Source organism: Peromyscus leucopus, chromosome 19 (genome assembly GCF_004664715.2).
Source record: "Peromyscus leucopus breed LL Stock chromosome 19, UCI_PerLeu_2.1, whole genome shotgun sequence".
Classification (NCBI taxonomy): domain Eukaryota; kingdom Metazoa; phylum Chordata; class Mammalia; order Rodentia; family Cricetidae; genus Peromyscus; species Peromyscus leucopus.
In genome coordinates this window covers 6,550,327-6,574,494 of record NC_051079.1, presented here as the reverse complement: position 1 = coordinate 6,574,494, position 24,168 = coordinate 6,550,327, and the positions used below count along the sequence as shown (strand labels likewise).

Below are 24,168 nucleotides of genomic sequence, written 5' to 3'. Positions count from 1 at the left end.
TTATTTATATATACATATTGTTTATATATACATATTGTTTGTATATAATATTGTTTATATGTACATATTGTTTATATATACATATTGATTTATATATACATATTGTTTATATATACATATTGTTATATATATATTTATATATACATATTGTTTATATATACATATTGTTTATATATATGAATATTTTTATATATGTAGATATTTCTCACCTTTTAATTTTCCTCTCCTTTCGCTCTGCAAACAAAAGGCTTTGACTGCTGTCTTAGTTAGGATTTCTATTGCTGCAATGAAACACCATGACCTAAAAGCAAGTTGGGGAGGAAAGGGTTTATTTGGCTTACTCTTCCATATCACTTTTCATCATCAAAGGAAGTCAGGACAGGAACTCAAACAAGGCAGGACCCTGGAGACAGAAGCTGATGCAGAGGCCATGGAGGGGAGCTGCTTACTGGCTTGTTTCCCCTGCCTTGCTCAGCCTGCTGTCTGTAGAATCCAAACCTCAATTTCTCTGCATGAACCCTTCAATCCTGGGTTTTCAACTGTCACTGAGGCAACACCTTCACCAATGGTCTTTCCTGGCTTCTTACAGTGCCAAGCCTCAGCTGCTATCCAAGATCTCAAAACCAGTACTACCTGGGTGACTCTCACACCAAGTTCGGCTGCCAGCATAAGATACAACCTCAGCCAGTTCTGGAACACAGCTTCTGTGTGCTGACTCTGAGGAAACAGTCTTCCAAAGATTTCACCTGAATAATGCTGGTCTCTTCTTAATCACTGCTAATTTCTTAGCTCCAGGAATCCAGCATCAAGTGTCCCAGTTACATAAAAGTTTCATTCACTTCAATGATGCTGGTCTCTTGTTAATTGTGGTTGACTTGGCAGCCCCACACTGACCAGAATGACAGAATCTTAATTCAAAATAGCAAATGGCCCTCATAGTCTTTGAATTTCACTCTGAAATTTTACAAGCCAGGCCTCATTGGTTTACAATTGCTCTCCACATTCTTATCTCAAAGTTCCCAAGAACATCCCACTGAGCTCCCAACACTCAATGGCTTTTCTAGCCTAAAGTTCCAAAGTCCTTCCACACCCCTCTGCAAAACATGGCTAGGTCTGTCACAGTAATACCCAACTTCTGGTACCAATTCCTGTCTTAGTTACGGTTTCCATTGCTGTGAAGAGACACCATGCACACAGCAACTATTACAAAGGAAAACACTTAATTAGGGCTGACTTATAAGTTCAGAGGTTTAGTCTATTATCATCATGGCAGGAAGCATGGCAGCATGCAGGCAGACATGGTGCTGGAAAAGAAACCAAGAGTTCTCATCTGGATGGCTGAATCAGCAGGCAGGAGGAAGAGAGAGTGAGTCACTGGGCCTGACTTAAACTTCTGAAACCTCAAAGCCCACCCCCAGTGACACACTTTCCCCAGTAAGGCCCCGTCTACTGCACATGTCCTAATGCTTTCAAATAATGCCACTCCCTATGACTATGGGGCCATTTCATTCAAACTATCACATTCCATTCCCTGGCCCCCATAGGCTTGTAGCCATATCACAATGCAAAATGCATTTGTTCCAACTTCAAAAGTTTCCACAGTCTATCACAATCTCAACACAAGTCCTCAGTTCAAAGTCTCTGATTCTCATGGGACTTTCTTAACTGTAATCCCCTATAAAATCGAAAACAAAAAGCAAATTATATACTTCCAACATATAATGCCACAAGATATACATTACCATTCCAAAATGGAGTAAATAGGGCATAGTGAGGAAATATTGGACTAAGACAAGACCAAAAAAATATCTGGGCAAACTCCAAACTCTGCATCTCCATGCCTGATGTCAAAGCACTGTTCAGATCTCCATCTCCTTTCAGCTTTGCTGACTGCAACACAATTCTTTCTCTTGAGCTGGTCAGCAGCTCTCCTCGACAATCCAGACTTCACTTTCACAGCTTTGCACTAGGGCCTCTCTGGGCCTTCATGCAAGGATACCCCTGACACATGCCTGGCCATAGTAGCCAGGGAAATTTCCATAACCCATTTCTTGTATTCTTAACTCCAAAGCCAGGACATAGCTGAAATTGCCAACTCCTGCCGCTTGGTGGGGCTGGAACATGACCCCCTTGTTCAATTACCTCTACATCAGCTTTCTGGTTTTGATGGTTTTCTTTACTGTTTAAGCTTGGCTGTCCTAGCACTCACTCTGTAGACCAGATTAAGCTCAGAAATCTGACTGCCTCTGTCTCCCAAATGCTGAGATTCAAGGTGTGAGCCACCATGTCAGGTCATAAGCTTTTCTTTGATTCTGTCTCACAAATTGAAAGCTTTGCTGGGTGCAGTCTTGCCCTGAGGTCACCCTCCCTTTATTCCTGGTGCTCCTTTTCTCCTCAAACTGTATGTTTTGTGTTTTTCCTTGCTCAGCTTGCTCATTTGCTTTATAAATCTGCGTGTGGTCACCAATAACCAAGCAATGCAGTCGATGCTAGCATGTTTTGAGATTTCCTCTGCCAAAACTGCTAATAAAAAACTTTTCTTTTTAGATTCACTACAGATTTTTTTGGACAAGGGCAGAAAGCAGCTACATTCTTCACCAAAATATCACAAGAACAATCTCTAGGCCACACATTAATATTCTTCTCCCTGAAACCTCTTGAGCCAGGCCCCCACAGTTCAAATCACCCTCAGCACCACTGTCTGCTCCTCCTAGGATTGCCCATTAAGCCCCACTTAAAAGTACAACTGCTTTTCTAGTCCAAAATCCAAAGTGTTCCACACTCCTCTAAGCAAACACATGGTTAAGCCTGTCACAGCAATACCCCAATCCCTGGTAACAACATTTTTTTTAGTCAGGGTTTCTAATGATGTAATGAAACACAATGACCAAAAACAAAGTTGGAGAGGAGAGGGTTTATTTGGCTTAGACTTCCCATTGCTGTTCACTATGGAATGAGTTAGACCAGGAACTCACACAGGGCAGGACCCTGGAGGCAGGAGCTGATGCAGAGGCCAAGGAGGAGTACTGCTAACTGGCTTGCTCCCTATGGCTTGCTCAGCCTGTTTTCTTATAGAACCTAGAGCACCAGTCCAGGGATGGTACCACTCACAATGGGCTGGGCTCTCCCACGTCAATCACTAATTAAGACAATGACTTAACAGCTGGGTCTTATGGAGACATTTTCTCAGTTGAGGTTACCTTTTTTTCAGATAACAATGGCTTGCACAACTGCATTGAGGAGAAACAAGAGAACTTGAGTTTTTCCTGGATATGACCTAAGGATTCCCATTCAGCATTCATGGCATCAGAAAACTTAGCTTCTAAAAGGACAAACCAAAGGCTGATCAGGACAAGTATGGATTTCTGTTCACCCCTCAGAGACATACCTCATTTCTTCCAAGCTGGGAGCATGTTTTGGAAAGGTGCCTGGGCTCTAACAATACCCAGAAAAATTAAGTAAAAGGTCTAGCTGGAAGCTAATGGAGGCACTCCCTGAGACAGCTCTTGTTTACCTTTCTTGTGCTATGGTAATTTCTGTAATGGATCTTTCTCAGACAATTGGTGAGGCTACAGTTTTCAGAGTTTTGAGCTGAAGGTGATTCTAACTTTATCCTTTGCACTACTCTATGTTTTTTTTCTTAAATGAAGACAATATCAGCATAGACAGAGGGGTACTCTAAAGTCCAGCTCAAGGCAGAGAGAAGCAGAAAGGGAGACTGACCTGTTGTCATTAGTACTGTCCTCTCTCCCCACATCTCTGGGGTAAGCGATGGCATGGCTTTTTGAGGACAGAGAGCATTTATCCTGCATGAGATACTTGCTTTGTATGTTATGAACACATTAAAAGAAATAGTTGTTAGACATCCATCCTGAATCATGGATCGTGCAGTTTGCTCCCCAACTAAACTGAATGTGGTACCAGAGGCAGAACATGAGAGACAATAGCAAACCAGACACAGGATACGGAAATGCAAGGAGCAAATTAGCTGGTGTCTAAGAGTGTGTCTGTCATTCGCTGTCAGGACTGATGTGTAGGAGAAGTTGTCAAGCTTAATCAATGACATTAATCTATGAAGACGAAAGGGTGGGTCAGGAAACAAAGGCAGCATGCCTACAACTCATGAGTAAAGCATAGTGGTGATGAATGCAGAGGAAGAGGAGAGAGAAAGTACAAAAATTTATATCCAGGCATTCAACAGTGGCCCAGAAAGGACAACATTCTGATGAACCCAAGCTGGAGATTCAGTTACTTGTGAGATTGATACCTGTGTATTATAGATGAGTTCCTTGACCATCCAAGCATGGAGTTCCCTGGACACAGGAAAGAATTAGTGTGAAAAGCTATCCCTCTTATTCCTTCCATTGCTACTGATCAGCTCTCTGAAAACAACACAGAGTTCCTTATTGCTTCCCTAGCTTCCTCCCCTGTGTTGGAGTAGCTATATTTCTTCTTGAAATAACAGTAGGTGCATTCTGGTTTTTACAAGTGCACTCTCTTACCAACTCTAGATGCACTAAAGTAAATGAAAACTCAGGAAAAGACCCACAACTGTAATGGCTATTTCAAGTATGTCATGATGAGAGGTACATCTGACTTTACATTTGGTCTATAAAATATGTATGCATCATTTTCTTCGTAGCTCCTCACAAATATCTCTCTGGAGCTCACTCCTGATGCCATCGACCCAATCCCCCTCCTCCATCTCTTTAGAGCTGCCTCCTACCAATCTTCTAGACATTTGGGTTTGGCTCATAGTGTTTCTTTGAACCTATATTCTGTCACAGCTCTGCCAGAGTGTCTTTTGCCTATAGAGAAAAAGCTGATGGTGGAGGCTCAAAGATTCAAATAAACATGGATTAAAAAGGTAGGTCCTAGAGCCAGGCATGCCTGTGAACCCAATGCTGGCAAGGCAGAAGCAAGAGGTATGTTATGAGTTGGAGCCTGCCCATGCCTACATAGTGGGTTTGAGGCCAACCTGGGCTACAGGAGTGAGAGACCTTGTCTCAAAAACAAAACAAACAAACAAATAAACAACAAACAACAAAAATGCCTGAATCAAGTGATATAAAAATTGGAATTCACAGGTGCAGCTAAAATGATCTGACAGCTGTTGATGATTGTCTTTTGAGGGATGTGACAGTTTTGGGATTGCTGGATTTTTAGCTTGTTGGCTAAAAGAAAGTGGAGACACTCACTCTGTCCCAGGGGAAGATAGAGGTGTACTAAGGTGTCCTAGTGTGTCACTAGGACCACAGCAGCTTTATCCTGCCATCCTGTCCCACCCATGATAATACCCAGAATCAACTAAAAGGCATGTGTCTGGGCAGATTTTCCGAACATGTTTCAAGAAAGAATTAACTGAGGAACAACCCCCCAGAGTGGACAGATGCTTCCAAATGGTAGCCTAGATATGGAGGTCTGAGAGATGGCAGAGCTGCCTGCTTCCACTTGAGGTTGCTAAGCATGTCTGCCCTACTGCTGTCCTCCTCTGCTGCCACGGAGCCCAGCTTCCTCTGAAGACTAGCACTCTGCAGGAATCTCCAGGCTTTCAGCACCCAACAAGGACTGTTGTGCTAGCCAGCTTCCTGAGCTAAGCAGAGTCTGAATTCTCAGCCTCTCAGCAGGCAAATGACCTGAGGTGGGGTACTCAACCTCTATTGGGTGGCCTTATCTGGTGAATCCAAATCCATAGTGTGTGTATATATGTATCTATATACATATATGTATGCATATATATGCATTTTTGGTCCTATTTATGTACAGAACCCTGTCTAATACATGATCTGATGGCTGCTCAATTTTTAAATTGAACAATAACCCAAACCAGGAAGTGTGAGAACTTCCTCTTGCTATGTTTCACACCCCCCTCTCTTAGTCAGAACTCTCTTCTGGGACACAAGAGTGAAGGCTGGACTGTACCACAGCTCCAGCACCATCTCTGGTGGTACTCACACGATACTAGGATCTAGAGATCCAAATCTCATATTTTGCAAAGAGAAATAAAATCCTCAATGGCCCTTACATACCAACAAAAGCGCCTAAATAAAGTAAACTAAATATAATGATACTTATCCAAAGTTGGTATACTTCATGTGTCAGTTCAGAGCCACATGCCTAGTGTCATTCATGCATACCAAGAAAGAAACTCCATAAATAGGTTCTCAGTTTTTTATTTGGTATACTTTATTAAAACACCGCCAAGGCTATGCCACATAACCCAAATCTTCATCACTGGGATTCCAGCAATTTGAAATTCCACTCACTGCAGGATGATGATGGTCTTTCTGTTGACACTATCTTCATTTATTTAAGAGGTGTTTAATCACATTCTGTCATTGATCCATTCCCCTAAAGATCTGTAACAGTCAGGATTGGGTTTGATTAAGACGTATCATCTAAGTGACAAGGCAATCATTCACAGGCTAAATTTTCTGAAGTGTCCCAAGGCTGGATGGCTCTGTTCTGCATCTTAGTCATGCATGTACCTCCATGCTCCTACTGCCAGGCCTCATTTTTTTCAAATCCAGGTCCAAAAAGTACCCTTATCATTACTACAGCCTGCCTGAACCTTGGCAGTGTTTTATAGACCACCCCAGGCTCCCTGCTTTGGGCAGAGAGAAAAAAACAAACATCCTCTGGACTTTGTCTTTTCATCCCTGCCTTTCTCTGTTGCTTTGAAGTTCTCTGTTCACAGCTGCTGGTTTGATCACATCACCCTTCTCAAAAATACAAGCAGTTTTGTGGAATATGGAATAGTTGAAAACAATAACCAGCTACCGTTGTCACTTAAATATTCATCTGGATATTTTCAATTCAGTTTTCCCAGACACGTGCGTTTGTCTCTAAGGGCAGACTCCTGAGCAAGCTCATAGAATTTTCAGCCCATGTGTACCCAGATTGCCATTTCTAGGTCATAAAGTGAAACACTGAGGTACTGCTGCTGTGGAAGGAATTTGGAAGATGTAATAAACTCCAATTCCACTGACCTGCTGATAGGGAGCTACCTGGGCAGGCCTAAACTGATAGTTTCCCTATGCCCTTCAAATGTGGGTCCAGAAGTTAGTGGGGTGGGGGTGGGGAGGAAGTCACATGGATATGAAGCGGGGGGAAAGAGTCGGGATGGGGAATTTTAAGTGCTGGCTGCCTTTGGAGCTGGAGAGAACCTTCAGGGCAGGAATACACCTAGTCCTTAGAACTGAGTCTCCCCCAACTGACAGCTAGAAATTCAGTGTGGGTCTCAGTCCTATAAGGACAGGGAGCTGAATTCTACACCTAGGAACGGACTCTGAGCTTCAGATGAGAATGAGTCCTGTTGAACACCTTGACTTTAGCTTACAGAGTCACTGGTTAGATAACCAACCCTGCCATACTTGGGCTTCAAACCAGTGAAACTTGTCACTGGTTAAACAGATGATGCCGATGTGACAGTGAGTGGACCAACCAAACAAGTTTTGAATATTTCTTGCCCACCCATTCATCATGCACATTCTATATTTAAAATATTGCCAAGAATTTGAGTCAGAATTAAATTCCATGTGCAGTGGAAAGCACTTACATGTAACTCTACACAGCAGACCTCACTCCACAGCATTTACACAGAAGGCCTTATAGCTTTTATAGTGATACCCAAACACTCTTTTTATTTCTTTATGCAGTATCATATCATGTATAATATGCATGTGTATATGCATGTCTGCTCGTGTGGGGGAATATGTGTATGTGTGTGGCAATATATGTGTGTGGAGTCCCAACGTTAATATCAGAAACCGTGGTCAATCAATTTGCTACCTTATTCAATAAGGCCAGGTCTCTCAATCAAACCCAAAGTTCCCTGATAGATATGGCTAGTCTGCCTAGCCAGCTTGCTATGGGTGCCCCTATTTCTGCTTTCATAGGCTGGAATTATTAGACAGCCCCTAAGTTTATTCAACATGTAAGTGGGTTCTGAATATCTAAACATGAAACTCCACTCTTCTATGGTCAATGACTTAACTAACCACTAGGCCTCACCCTAGGCCAAGACTTCATTTTTAAATGAAGTAAAATCATGTCTCTATTATGATAACATAAAATATCACCCATTTTCCCTGTTTATATGTATAAAAACTTTCCCTAGAATAAGCTATTATATTACCATATTCCATTCACATACGTGTATATAGAAAATATCAGATAATTTTTAAGCTACTTATTTTCTTTCCTAAAATATATCAAATACTGATTATAATTTTTGTTACATATACATTTTATTGTAGTCATATAAGAAAGGTATAAACAATAATTTAATTCAAGACATGATACAATTTATTATTGACACTGTTTAATTTAGTGAGAAATATTTTAGATATCAACAGAGGTGAGAGACTATGTAAGGAAAAATGCTATTCAAAATTAAGACAATAAAGAGTTAGTACTACTAAGAGGTAACTATTAGAAGTATAAAAGTAATGGAAAATATAAAGGTGGGAATCCAGAAAAATAAAGGTTTTAATTTTTTCCAGTACATGGGAGAGATTTCTAGTTCCAGGGTCTCACTGGTACATTTCATGGTAAAAATGTAAGAAGAAAAATGTCACCAGAAACAGTGTCATTCTCTGATTAAAACTCTTTAAGAACATAAGGGGTGAGCTTTGGAGAGAAGAGAAAATGAGAGCAATGTGTGATAACCAGTCACAAAGCTGGGACAGTAAAATCAGATGAAGCCACATGTCATCACACAGAAGCTACATCTAAGTGACAGCAGAAATTCAGAGGGCCAGCTCCATCTAATCTACATCTAGTCCTTAGTAGAACTCTGTTCCCATTGAGATTGGTATAAGACTAATAACTTAATGATGTAGATTCATTTAATCAAAATAAACTTAGGACTCCAATTATGTTTAATTACTTGTGGATTTGTTTAAGTATTTACCATCGCCAAAGCTCAAACATCTTTACATTTTCACTGTTTTCATTACAGCTGTATTTATTTTGTGTGTGCCCGAGTGCATTCATGTGTGCAATGCCGTATTGTGTATGTGCCTCTTGGAGGACAACTTACAGCAGTCAGTTCTCTTCCTTCCATGTGCAAATTCCAGAGATCGAACTCATATCCTCCGGCTTGTTATCAAATGCTCTTACTAAGGGATCCACATCACTGGCCCACGTACTTTTGCTTCTCCAAATCCCTGCTTTATATTTAAAGTTTTCTGATGACCATGATGCTCATAATAACTCTGCTTTGAATATGCCCGGGAAACTGCAATAACTTATTTTAAGAGAAAATATGATAATCAGTGGGAAAAAAAAACAGTAAATTAATAAATGGTGTCCTTTTTTTTTTTTTTTCTAAAAAGGACATTCTACTTCTTTGTGCTGAGGATAGCACAGTATCTTACTCCTAAGACATAGGATGTTGTACTACCTAAAAAATAGATAAAGGAAGATATATCTTCTTGCTCGGGATCATAAAAACAGTATTTGCAATAGTTTTTAATTTTTTAAAAAGAGAAGTTCTGAAGAGGCTTTTGAAATTTATTACTGGCATATCCTTCTCAACCCAAGAGAGTAAATAGTTTTATTTTTTTATTTTCTAAGCATTAAGTTACTTGATCTTATTCTTGCTCAAGGCTACTCTTTGCCCAGGAAGATAAAGTGAAAAACTCATAATAGAAATTTATTATCATTACGGCTGTATTACAAACCTAGCTTTTAAAAAGAGACGGATGATTAATTCATTCATTTAGCAAATATTTCTTCCCAGCACACCCTTCTGGTGGACCCCGTTCAAATGACTGTGAGGACAGGAAGGCTAGTCTTCCGTGAAAGCTCTGAACAAGGGCTGTTTCTGCAATCGGGCTGCCCGACTGAACATCTTGAAAGGCTCTGAGGTTGAAGTTCACCTTCACGTTGCTAAGCAGAGCCACATGTATTTGAGGTTACGTTTGATACACAGGACCTATCCTGCCAGCAGCTAGTTTTCTTAGATTCCACTTCTTCATCCTCTCCATGTTTCCCACTCCCACAGCTCAGATATTAGCTCATGTCACCATCGTCCCTTGGCCACATGAGTGCAAAGGTCCTCTCATTTCCCTGTCTCCAGCCTTGCATGCAGCATGAGATTTTTGGAAGTGCAATTCCACGGTCTATTTCCTTCCCCTCCCCCATTGCTTTTGAAATAAAGTTTACAGCCTTAAAACAGCACGAGAAACTCCTGCTAACATTTGTAACTTCCCATTACTCACACCATCACATTCTAAGCTTTAGCCATGCTGAGATGGTTTCTTTCTCCAAATACACCACATCCTTTCTCACCACAGGACCTGAGTAGAATTTTCCCCCTCACTTCCCACCACTCCTGTCCCCACTCTTCAAGTCTAGAGTTTATTTTCACTTCTAGAAGGTTATTCTTCCATTGACAGACTGACCCACTATCCCAAAGTTAACTACCCTCCCTACATCTTGAGGCTTTTCCTCAAAGAACGTGACTGACCACCTGTCTTTACTACCCTCCAATAGACCTGGAGATGCACTGTAATTCTGTCTGCAGCACTATGCATGATGCCCAGAGAAAGACAGATGCTGAAGAGAATATATAATAAGGCATGGAAGGAATGATTAAATAAATAGATGATAGGCCTCCCCCCACTAAAATGCAAATATCTGTATGCCTTCCTCAGAAAAGCTTATCTTTACGACTTCTTCTTGCCAGGTGGAGGACACCATGCCAGATGGCAATAACACTGGGGACACTGGAACAATCATGGTAAGTATGCACAGAGATGCAAGTGGACTTTAAGGAAATCACTCGAAGACCATGTAGAACACAAGTAAAGAGTGGAGTTGGTACCATTGGACCTGGGACAGGAGGAAGGAATCCTGGGCCCCAGAGCTGTGAGCTAGCTGCTGACATGAGTTTAGAAGCATATCTCATGCCCACCAGACAACTTTGAGAAGCAGGAAGAAATAGATAGATAGATAGATAGATAGATAGATAGATAGATAGATAGATAGATAGATAGATAGACAGACAGACAAGGATTTCCTCTCTTCTCCCATTCTCTGACCTCCTGCTCCAAGGTCCCTCTCATGGGAAGCTAACCAAAATCCAGAAGGCCAGGACATCAGGGACAACTGTCTGAATAGGTCTGTGTTTCAATATGGCCACCTAGGAGAATGACCCTTGGAAAGGGAGGGACAGAGAAGTCTGCACAGTGCCAGCAGGTTCCAAGAATGAGAGAAAGCTATCACAATTTTCTGCAGTGCTGGAGATGAGCATGGGGCCTTAGGCGTCTTCCAGCTCAGAGAAACAGTTGGCAATTTTTAAACAACAAAGAGAGTCAATACATTTTGAGTAGAATTCCAAGCAAATGGGGAGAAGCCTAGCTCCAGCATCAGCACCAGAGCCTGTCTCAAGGGAAAAATGTGCAGAGTGACAGAGCAGGACAGCTGGCATCCTCCAAAGGGCTCCGTACAGAGCAGGAGAATGCATGTTTCTGTGTACACACAAGAGTCACCACAAACACTTATGGTAGACACACAAATACCTAAAAAGAAAAAGAGAAAAAGAAACGTGAATCTGACTCACCCTACATAAACCCCACTGCAGCCCCGACTCCATAAGTTTGAGTGTCTCATGGTTCCCCCAGCTCTCCAACTTTTAACCTCACTGTGATCTTTCTCAGTCAGTTGACATAATTTCTTTTCAAACTTCCCTTCCATATCAAAGTTTTTAAAGTGCAGGCTTTTGCACAAGTTGATCATGCTGTCTGAAACTGATTCTGAGGCTTCTGACTCAGTTCCTTTTCATTCTGAAAGAAAGGCTGAGCTGAAATAGACCTTCTTCCTGAACTCAAGACTCAGGTTTCACCTTCTCACAGTGACCAGTGTCCGATCCTGCTTATTTTCTTCAAAGAGAATTTTGGTCTTTGCTTATCTTGATTATTAATTCCCTTGTTCAATATTCTTATAAATTTTTAATGATCTTTGCGGTCTTAAGTATAACCTTTTAAAAATATTTATTTCATTATTTGTGTTTATGCATAGGGGTATGTGTCTACATGTGGGTATGTACACATGAGGGCAGGTGTCAGCAGGGGTTAGAGGTGCCAGATCCCCTGGAGCTGGAGTTACAGATGGTTGTGAACTGCCATGTGGGTGGTGGGAACTGAACCTGGGTCCTCTGGAAGAGCAGCCAGTGTTCTTATCCACTGAGCCGTCTTCATGAATACAGGCAGGACCTTATTTTTCTTGTCTCTACAGGAACCCTCAGAGACCACCATAATCCTGCAAGACGTTACTACACATTTGTTAAACAAATGAATGGAGGTTTCAATATCTATAGGGGAGCTGTGCATACACATATACATATGTGTGTGGGGGATGCAAATACATCCTTGTATGTGTGTCTTATGTGATGCTTGTGCTTCCCTCTTAGGCTACCCAGATCCTTTAAATCTTTCCCATTTTTTTCATCTTGAAGATGGTGAAAATAATGTTAGATTATTTAGTCTTCCTCATGGAACTTACATTAAATTCAAATTTGTTGGTAAGTTAGCTGCTCTGTACCTATAGCATGCCAGGCTCTGTTGGTGTTTAATGTAAATGCATGGCTTTGCTCCAATTCTATTTCCATGTCCATAATTCTCTGAGATTATGGAACCCAGGACAAGGAAGGACACATGGTAGGATTTCCCTAGGATTTTCATACTTTATGGGGATTTTTATTTTGTTTTGGTTTTTGGTTTTCATTGGTTTGTTTGCTTGTTTTGTGCATGTTTGTGTTTGTTTGTTTGTTTGTTTGTTTGTTTGAGACAGGGTTTCTCTGTGTAGCTCTGGCTGTCCTGGAACTTGCTCTATAGACCAGGCTAACCTTGAACTCACAGAGGTTCACTTGCCTCTGCCTCCCAAGTGCTGGGATTAAAGGTGTGCACTACCACACTTAGCTTTTATGTTTTAATCTGTAAATTAAATATAATAATAATAAACCTACAAGTTTCTAACCTGGCTGGCATAATTTTGTTCTCATAAATAAGCACTGATAGCATTTTACATTTTGATAGTTGAAAAAGTCTTGTTTAGTCCTCTATTTTATTTTCCTGCAGACAAGAAATATATGCTGGAAAAAATTGTTTTGGCAAAAATAATTTTGCTCATGCAGCTACAATTTAAACTGAAAAGCAATGTTTAGCAGGGTCCACATTTGTTCTGTCTGGATGAGAGACTATATGCAGCAGGCAATGAGATCTGTAAATATTTACTCCTTCTCATTCATAGCCACGCTGTGGGAACGCTCAGGGGAGGTGGGAAGAAGACACTCTGGGCCTTTTCTTTGCCTCCTGAACTTGATGCTTTTTCATCACTCGTGAGACTATTTCCTCGCGGCTTTTTCAATTATTCTATGAGAGTCAGTGATGTTCAACACATCCATGATAATTTTTTTATGATGAAAAGCAATACCATTTTATCACCTTTAATGAGTTACTTAAAAGTTCACACATGGCTATGGAAGAGTTCTTAGCATTTTCCTGTTTTAATTCCTGATGTTCGCCATGTAGACATAAAATAAGAAACAGGCACATTGTGGTTTTAGGGAAGTGTTGCCTTTCTAGACGCCTCCTCTCCGATAAAGCTCTCAGTCAGCTTGCAACAGTCTCAGGTGAACTAGGCTGAGATGCTATTCGCGCCTTCAAACCAGAGCTACCAGCAGTATACTAACTGTGCCACTTGGGTGTTTTATTCCTTTGCTTTTATCAGTGGCTCAAAAAAAAAATCATAGAGCAACTCTGTAGTTTGTGGACACTGAATGAGGGAGAAATGACCTGACACATTGCTCAGATGAGTCTAGATACAGATGTGCAACCTCCTTTTATCGACTCTCTGATCAAAATGAGAGAAAACTTAGAAGAGCTGTGACACTGTGAAGTTTATAAAGTATGTGACCCCTCCTCATCAAAATTCCCACCTTATCAATGTGTACCTGTGACACAGGAATGTCTTTACCTAAGAACTTTTACAAAATAAAATTGGCATTGTATATCAAATATTAAAATGCTCATAAGTGGATAGTCCATAAAGCAGAAGGAATGGGCAAGAAGAAGGAGAGACCTGTGGAGGCAAAGGTGATATCCTACCACCTAGCCAGGATTTAGTCTAAGAATCAAACTAGGTACAGGTTCTGTGATGGTTGCCTCAAGGGATTGTCCAATTTGAGGCCTGTTTGTTAGCATGTGTCTTGAGAGATAGCTCCTAAGAGAGAGGCAGCAAGGTTGCCCAGGAGTGTGAGGACAGTCTGGGCAACACTTGCAAGCCCCTCAAAAGGACAGTGCAGGAGCAGAGAATGGAAGGTGAGGGAGCAGTGGGGCCTGGGAAGCAGGCAGAGCTGGAGAGGGGGAAGACGGAAGGGAAGGGGGGAAGCAAAGGCAGAGAATTGAGAATGGAGAGGGAGGACACGGGGAGGGAAGGAGAGGGGAAGGGGATGGAATGCGGGAGGGCCTTGAGTGAGAGATTATCAAGCTCATTTACTTCCCCTCAATATTTAAAGTTCAAGTTGGTTTTATAAGTATAAGCCAAGAATAGCATCCTTTCCCCTGTGACACCCGGCAGCCTCCCATTTAAATCTACTCTCATTACCTCTCACAAGTACAAAGCAGGAAGGTAAATATCTAATGGTTATTAATTTTCTTTTTCCTCTTTTCTAAATATTAGGGAGAATTTCTAAAATTCTCTTTTTATTGCAATAGAAAGAGAAATGGAAAATGAAAAAATACGTAGATGTGAGGAAGAATAACAGTATGCTGACATAAATCGAGCTACAAACAAATAAATATCACATGCTTAATTAACGATACTAAACTGAGCTGGCCCTGTGTCCCACTTGCATTAAGGATGAATGCTAGAATTAACATCTGCTACACGTTCCTGATTTTATATGTTAGTTGTGTTAGCCCACCAAGTATGAGGTTTTGTGACTTTTACATTACTTTTTAATTTATACATTAGTTTGCAAAACTCATTGTTTTCCATCATTTAAGAAGACTCCTCTTTGATAACATACTGAATGAGCAGCCGAGGGAATCCCTTTCTAAAGAAGGTTAGGAGGGTCACCATGGTCCGTGTCTCTATCGGCTGAAATGATATTAGATTTGGTGAAGTGAACTATATATCTCAGGCACTCCCTGTGCTGGGCGAGGGAATATTTCACTGCATGGGAGAGGAGGGTGTAGAATTACTCTGTGCTCTCCAGTGCTATATTTTATCTTAGGACACACCATTGACAGCCTCTCTCAATTTCATCATTTTTTTTTTGGAGGGGCAGGGCTGGCTTGCTCTCTCTTTTTTACACACACACACACACACACACACACACACACACACACACACACACACATACCACAACTGTACCCCTGAAAAATATTACAAAGCTGTTTTGGTCTGTTTTCTTTTACTTACTCCCAGAAAATCAAATCCCTCCCTTTGCTCTGTCTCTTTCTCTGTCTCTGTCTTTCTCTCCCTCTGTGTATCTTTCTCCTGAAATCATACCTTTTCTAAATTTATTAATACATTATTTGAAGTAATCAGTTATCATCATTTAAAGGGGAGCATAGTTTACTAATTTTTGTAACCAAGGCACCAACACATAATAATGATACTAGGTGTGACATGCTCGATCAATTAACTGACAAAATATTTGGCAGAAAAAAAATGGCCTGTCATTAATTCTCCCTTGATGTGATAGTATAGAAACTTATGGGATCAGAGGGCTCTCATCAATGTAGAATATTTCAAATTAATTTTATTTTGACTTAAAGTCTTGAAGTCATTTATCAATTTATTTGATTAGCTATATAAAAAAATCTCAACATATATTTGAAAGAAAGTTTTGTATCCAACATTAGTTTGTATTAGTTGCATTTTTATAAACTGCTCACATCTTTTCCTATTCCAGACCATTGAGAACATAATGGTTCAACTTTAATATATTTCAACCAATTAACATTTAGAATGCAATTTCTTTATACAGCAGCACAGTGCAGGCCAAGATTTTGTCTATTTATAACTTAAGTTTTGTTACATTGACAACATTACCTTTCGTAAAATTTTTACTTCATTTTTAAGAGAAAACTCAAACATGCTTAGTTTAAGAAAATAGACACATAACTTTCCAAGTGACTTTGATTTTCCTAAAATAACTGCAAGCAGTTTTTATTCAATCAACCAATCAATACATATTTATTGAGCTGCTCTGTTTGCTGAGACTGTTGGGTACTGACTATTCTAACTTGCTGTGAATGACTCCCTCATTTAGGGAGCTAACACACAAAGGCAAGGGCAGTGCATCTTGTTTCACTGCTGTTTACTAATAATTATCTTACAGTTTTCTCTTTGACTGATGTGATTATTCATAATTTAAAGTGCTCAGTTGCTTAAAGATGAGGGTTCTTCCTCATATGCTATGACTCCTATTTCTTTGCATAATTGATTTTTCTCATGGCCTGCTCCCTTTCTTCAATATTCTTCTGATGCTTAATTTATGCTTTAGTATTCATATTTATATATATACAAGCCATACATCATACATCCAGTTCTCCTTATCTTAATCTTTAAGAGAAGAATGTGATTCTAAAACAAGCTAAAGCAGATATATTATTTCTTTATTTCCATAGTGCATAATAATTTCTATCTTCCAAAAATTATAAAATTGTTATACTATACTTGTTATTGTGGGAATAAGTCATTGTATTTCTAAATAACTCTCTTACAGTACAATGCCTTACCCTTTGTCCTTTTTATTTTTGAGCTTAAAATGCATTCTTAAGTTGCAGAGAGCAAGTTTGCCTAGTACTTTGTATGATACCCCTTTCTGCATACCACAGATAACTTCTGATCATTTGACTTATGTTCCTCAGCAATAGGCATAGATTTTGAGTTTCTTCTACTGAAGAAAAGTCCCCATTCAAGTTTTACTTTCTGATTAAAATTCACATTGGATGTCACTATGTGAATAGATATGCTATTGAAGGAGATGATAGTCCGAGAAGGTTTGCCAAGGTACGTGACCTTCAGCAGACATTACGGGAGTTTCAAAGTTCAAAGGTCATTCAGCGTCAAGAAGTTCACTGACTTCACACCTGCAGATGCAGTGCAGAGCTCCACGGTGGTTTGACTAATCTCCTGTGGAAAGATACAGTTCTCGAGGGTACAGAGATGGCTCCGTGGGGAGCAGCGTTTGCTTTGTGAGCACGAGGACTTGAGTTCAAACTCCAAGAACCCATGTAAAAAGCTGGGTGTGAACACATTTACCTGTGACCCAGGGCTGTGGAAGGGCAGAAACAGTAAGATCACTGAAGCTTGTTGGCCACCAGCCTGGCTCTGAGATCCACAGGAGACCCTGCTACAAAGGTGCATGATGGAGGAAGACAGAGCGAGATGCCTGCAGTCTTCTTCTGGCTTCTGCAAGTGTGCACACTGCCACATACACCCACACACATGTGCACACACACTTATGCATACTGCATTAGTATATAGACATGCATACACAATCCCCAAAAAGGAATGAATAAAGAAACAAATGCCCAGGTCTTTACTGTCTCCATTTCATATTATCAAGGAAAAATATGTCCTAGAAACATTTTTAAATCTCCCTTTCTTTTCAATTTGTGTATCTTTATTTTTCTCTAGAAACATCTGGAAAAGGCCACATCTTCTGTTGCAAGGCTTCTGCCGCTCTTGTTCTGCCTCAGTAGAACAGTCAGGTTCTCTTGATCGTGAATGAGCAGAAAGTTTTTTATCATCTTTTGTCTTGTTTTCTTTCTGACCCGAAGAATAAGAGCAAGATAAGATAAAGGAAATGGCTGCGGCTAGCCAACTATGGTCTGTTGACTCCTGTAAAAATAACTGTTTCCAGGTCAATACATCTCTGCCTTCCCTCCATAAAACAGTAGGAGCTGTAAATAACACAGTGCAGAGGTACGTGTGGTGCCCACATGACCAAGTATAGTGTTCAAAATGCATTCCGCTGACTTCTAACTTTGGTTATTTATTAAGCCAACTCATCATTAACACTTACATGGTCTGAAGACACAAACCACAAGTAACAAGAGCCATCCCATGATGGTGCTATACTCATAGCTTAAGCGCGAACGTGTGTGTGTGTGTGTGTGTGTGTGTGTGTGTGTGTGTGTGGTGTGTAAGCCTTCCTGTGGGACTGTGTGTGTGTGCTTTTGGAGACCAGACATCCACATCAAGATGTCTTCCTCAGTTGCTCTAAGATGGGGCCTCTCACTGAAACAGGAACACACTAATTGGCTGGCCCAGTGAGCTTCAGAGATCTGGTCTCCACTTCCTTCTACTCACTTCCACAGTGTCTCTAGGACTGGCTTTCTGTGCTGGGATTATAGGTGTGCACAGCCACACCTAAGTGTAATTGAAACTTCACTTTAGGTGTGACTGAATTTCTTATGTATCTGCATTGTGTACATTTCCCACACTTCATTGGACACTGATGTTTGGCATTTGACTGAGATAACCTGGATATTAACAGAACTCAGCTTTCAACTCAACTCTTCCATTCAAAACATTTCTCAGGATTTTGGACACAGTTCCATGAAGGGAAGAGAGTTCATAGTTGTTCTAAGTATTTGTTGTTCTGGGTGTCAGGTAAATGAATAAAACAGATTATGAAAACTAGAAAATGTCAGAGTTCAAACGCTTCATCTACTGCGAGCAAGTTTACTCAGAAGCTGATCCCTGGATGGTGACAACTTCAAGGGTCCATGGACACAGTGGGACACACAGGTTCCAGTCAGTTTATTCAGGAACAATCACTGATTGCCCACAAGAAATGCCAATGAAGTAGAGCTCTGAGAGTACTAACTGGGCCCTGAAAAGAGTCACTCTGCTGGGAAGGGCTTCCCTGAGTGCTGGCAGGAAGCCAGGACACAAAGACACATAGTGCAGACGTCTCTTTGGTCACGTTACCCACTTGGCCGTCATGTTATCTGACTCTTTGTTGTTGAATGGCAAGAGCTCTTTATGTATTAGGAATACTAATCCTACCAGAAGTCTAAAGCAACCAAATCCAAAAGAGCAGAAAGTACAAGGGTCCCTGATAGGGACAGGAGGGAGCGAAGCAGGGATGTCGTCTGATGGATGGAGAGTTTCTGTTTTGTAACGTGATGAAGCTCTAGATGTCTGTTTTACAACGTAAATGTGTGTAACACCATGGAGCAGCTCGCTGAAAGCACATAAGTGGCAAATGCCATGGTATGTGTTTCGCTGTAGTTTTCTAAATGAGTAAACGTAAGAGTATTGTGAGAGCAAATTAAACTAGGAATAAAAAAGGAACTGTAGTCCCAAGGCCAGTGCTGTAACACTGCCAAGTGCACCAAAGTTCACCACCATTAGCAACAATCTCCAGACAGAGCAGAGGCAAACCGTGTGAACAACATTATAATTCAGTGTGCAGGACAGTGTCACTATTTAATGCTTGAAAAGAAAGTTGTTTTTTTTTTCTTTTTCCTTCCCCCCCCCCCCTGTTAATTTATAGAAACTTCGAATGCAAACTAAGCAATCACGGGTTCACTTGCTTTTATTTTGCTCTAGTTTAGTCAACATAATTGCTAGCATAATATTTGGAGCTATTTTTTAAACCTCAATATACTTTACTCTTAATGATTAGAAAAAAAAATTACCGTAGTCTTGTTCCTTCCAAAGCGCTTCACAAGCTGCCACTCCAGCTTGTCCGAGTTTGACAGGCATGGCCCGAGAGCGACTGGGTCTCAGATATTCCCAATGACAACTTCACACAAACTCGCTGCCGAAGTCCCTCAAAGCACACCCTGTGCTTAATAGCACTTAGCGCTGCTCATGAACACAGAGGCAAGCAAACACACCTCTGCTCAAACCAGAGACATCCTGAAGACTTTGCAGTCAGTGTTTTGAGATAACCTATTGACTTGTCCTTCAGGACTGTGGGTCCTAAGGACAGAAGGAACCAACCCGGAGAAGAGCAAAGGTGCATTCGGAAAGGACAAGGCAAGGAGGGCTTCTGTCGCTGGGGAGCCTGAAGTCACTTAAGCCACGGGACGCACCTGGGGTCGCGACAGGGGGACTCAGGCTGAGCGGGAGCCTGCGGGGATAGAGAGGAGGGAGATAAAAGGCGGGAGGCGGAGCTGCGGGGCGGCGGGGGCGCGGCTGGCGGCGGCGGGAGCGGGCGGCGGGCGGGCGGGCTCGTAGGCGGCGCCGCAGCCCCAGCCCGCCCGGCTCAGCGATCTGCGGGGTCCCCGCGCTGCTCTGCTCCCCTGGTGCTCCGTTCCCGCACCCAGCGCCGAGACGTCCCGGAGAGTTTGCCCCGGAGCGCGGGCAAGTTTCTTCCTCAGCCCGCTCTGCCCGAGAGATACCTGGAAAACACCAGGGACGGATGCCGAGGTAACCGCACTGGGGCTAGGGGATGCGCGGTACCCGGGGTCGGGGCACCTCTGGAGACCGCGGTGGGCGCGGCTCTGGGTGGACTAGACCTACATGGTAGCTTTGTGGTTTTATCACCCCTGGGGCTGAGGGTGGCATCTTGGGGCATTGCAGACCACTTCAATCCACTTTGTTGGACGTGCAAGTGGCGGGGAGAGGAAGAGCGGTGCAAGCATCAGGGGTAACTTAGTAGCTACCTGGAGCTGGACTCCTACCCACCCCACCCCCGGGCCGGGCCCCAGAGGGGCACCGTGAACTCCAGTGTTCTGTTGACACACCCGCGTGGGGACAGGTAGAGCTTGGAAACAGGACACCCGAGGAGAGAGTGTTGAGTTTCCTAGTGCCGGTCTGTCCAGTCTCTGGCTTGTTTGGTTGGAAGATGAGCGTCCCTGCCCCGGTGACTCCTTTGCCCTGGCCCCAAACTCTGAGCGACGCTGCAGAGACTGCAGGCCAGGTGGGAGGGAAGTTTCCAAGCCAGGGCTGGATGGTGACTGAGCAGAGGGGTGGAGAGGGCAAAGTGAGCCTCAGGTGTGAAGCAGGTAAGGGAGAAGGATGCAGCGTTTCCATCACTGTGGTGGGGGGTCCCTTCGCACCATTCCCCACCCCTCTTCTGCCTGGTTTGAACATCCTGCCCGCCAGCATGTTTCTGCAGAAAGACTAAGCGCTACTTATGTTGGATGCCTGACAGGGGTTGTTTCCCACTAAGTTCCCACATGTGGAGTCTACAGCTGTGGCCCCTGGTCCTCAGATCCCAGTCGGCCGCCCCCAATCCTCCCACAATTGTGCCTGAATCAGTCCCAAGGTTTTGAAAGGGGTGGATGGAGAGAGTGTGTTTCTGTGAAGGACCCTCCCACCCTGTAGTACTAAGGGGTCCAACCCAAAACCTTGTGGGTGTTTAGTAGGAAATTTCCTTTTTCGAGGGTTTTTGTTCTTTGGTTTTTATTTTTGTTTGCTTTTCCTTTCTGGTGATTAAGATAGTGTGATTAATCAGTATCTATTTTTCTTCTTTAACCCCAAACATTACATTATTCTAGCTCTATGCAATTTTATTTACTATATGCAAGTGTATTGCTATTCCTGTTCCTGCTGGCTTAAAGAACACAGACTTCTTTTATACTCACACCAAGCACAGTGTGACCATATTTAATGTTTATCTGTCTCCTCTGATTCGATGGTCCTGCCACCTGCCACTTCCCTGGTGTAATCATAACACCATATGCCTGTCTACCAAACTGAGGATAAGAAGAACATCATTGTTTTCCACGGGCAAAAGTACCCAATTATCAGATTTTACTATTGCTTATTAGATGAAACGCTTCAGTCAAGATGAATCCATTTAAGAAGGGACAAATTTGTAATTCTACCCAGAGCTTTCAAACAAGATCCCTGGACACTTGGAGTTGGTTAGGGATGGAGGGGAAAATTAAACTATCATCAAATGGGAAACATTTTGATTGAATACATTCAATAAGAAACAGTACCTATCAAACACCTAGAAAAAAAAACGAGAAGAATTTTTTTATTATCTCATTTGCTTTTTATCATCTCCATGGGGATGGTAGCTTCCTTCAGAAATGAGTGCCTTGCATATAGATTTGGTATTTACTGACTGAACATCATATTGTGTGATATAGGGGCTTGGTGACAGTCCAAAAATGCGTATTTTAAATCATCCCCAACCATCTGTTCCCTCCCATTCCCATACAGTGCAATAGTATATTCTCAAGCGTGTTCAGGCACACTTACTCATTTCACACCTTTGCATGAGCATCCCCAAAGCTAGACACTGTTATCAAGTTTGACCCAAGTTGTCAGGCTGCTACTTTTCTCCAATAGGCCTTTGGTTCCAACCAAGGAAGAAATCAAAAGTCTTGAGCCATGTGACAAGGCTAGCATATGCTCCAGGAGAGTCTAACGCTTGCACTTCCATCTTTTGTTACTAGAGAAGTTGGACATTCATCCAGCTATGGGATCCTCCTGGTGATATGAGTTCCTTCATGGTTACGATGGGCATCATTTGGTGCTCTGAAGACATAAGTGAAACATGCCTTGGTCTGTAAGAGTGATTGTGATTGCCTCCTGGGTGTACCATCTTCCTGGAGAAAAATTACAAAATGGAAAACTAATGTAATATTCCAGACATTTAACTAAATAGACATAAGGACAGAGGAATGGCTCATTGCGGGTACGGGAGCTTGCTGCCAAACTTGATGACCTTAAGGTCATTTACCAAGACCTATATGCAGGAGAGAACAGACTCCATCTAGCTATCCCCTGACCTTCCCCTTAGGCATACACAACACACACTCAAACCCCATGTCACTTACTTTTCTATTGCTGTGATAAAGCAACTTATAAAAGAAAGCATTTAATTGAGCTTATGGTTTTAGAGGGTTAGAGTCCATGATGATGGAGCAAAAGGGCTGACAGTGAGAACAGCCAGCTCAAAGTTCACACTTCAATCCAGAAGCAGGAAGCAGAGAGCTTACTGGGAATGGGACCAGTCTACTGAAACCTCAAAGCCAGCCCTGAGCGATACACCTTCTTTGACAAGTCCACACATCCTAAGCCCTCCCAAACAGTTTCCTCCACCTGGGACCAAGCATTAAACATATGAACCTATGGGGTCATTCTTATTCCATCCACCACACTGCCAACACACACACACACACACACACACACACACACACACACACACACACACAGAGCCATAGATAGATCTAAATAATGCACAGTATTTCTCCCACAAATATTAGCATGCATGAATGACATGGGGTAGTTTACAAAAGCTGACTTATGGATAGAGTAGTTTACATTTTTGTTTTTTATCTGAATGAATCACCATGCATAGAATTGTCATATGGACCAACAATCTCTGTTTTGTACATGTTATCATTTGAGAGAGATTGGAGGTTTTTGGATCCCTCCCCCATTCAATTCCCAATTTGGAGCAATTGTTCTATAACTCAAATATTTTTGAGTTATATGTGTGTGCTCATGTGTGTGCAGGTGCACCTTGTGTGTGAGAGTGTGTGTGCGTGTATACACATGCAAGTGGAAGCTAGAGAACATTCTTGGAGCTTGTTGCTCCTGAGGTTCCGTCTACTGTGTGTTTTGAGACTAGGTCTCTCATTGGCTCAGGGCTCTCTGTTAGGCTTAGCTGACCTGCCAGTGAGCCCCCGTATCTGTCTGTCTGCACCCTCCTAGTCCTGAGAGTACAAGGTTGCACCACTGTGGACTACTTTTTGCACAGAATCAAATTTTACTGTAAGTCATCTCATCAGCCCCATGTTTATTTATAAGACTTAGAAAACAAAAACTGTCAATTCAAAGCCATATGGTGTGTGTGTCCGTGTGTCCATGTGTGTGTGTGTCCGTGTCCGTGTGTCCGTGTCCGTGTCCGTGTCCGTGTCCGTGTCCGTGTGTGTGTGTGTGTGTGTGTGTGTGTGTGTGTGTGTGTACATGCTCAAACTCTTTAGTAGTTGTCCTATCCCTCCAAACCTTTGGGATTATTTATCACTCAAAATTAATCCTCAGGATAGACAAAATGTTAGAAATATTGCTTTAACTCAGATCTGGATGCAATACTCCGAACTAGTTTCATGATTTTTAGGAACAAGATAATGGTGATTTTGCTCAGATTGCAAATATTAAATACGTGAGGAATAATGAAAGCCCAGGACAGGGCTTCTTGTTCCCATAGACTACGAACTATGCTTA

The 24,168-nt window shown here is 42.0% G+C and overlaps 1 protein-coding gene across 1 annotated transcript in view; it reads left to right on the top strand.

The window, feature by feature from the left end:
- The first annotated feature begins 20,230 nt into the window (after positions 1 to 20,230).
- Positions 20,231 to 24,168, top strand: part of Chst9 (carbohydrate sulfotransferase 9) — a 261,426-nt gene continuing 257,488 nt past the window's right edge. The window contains exon 1 of the mRNA XM_028892022.2: positions 20,231 to 20,409. The gene's annotated coding sequence lies outside the window, so the exon portion shown is untranslated. The remainder of the gene's footprint in view (positions 20,410 to 24,168) is intronic.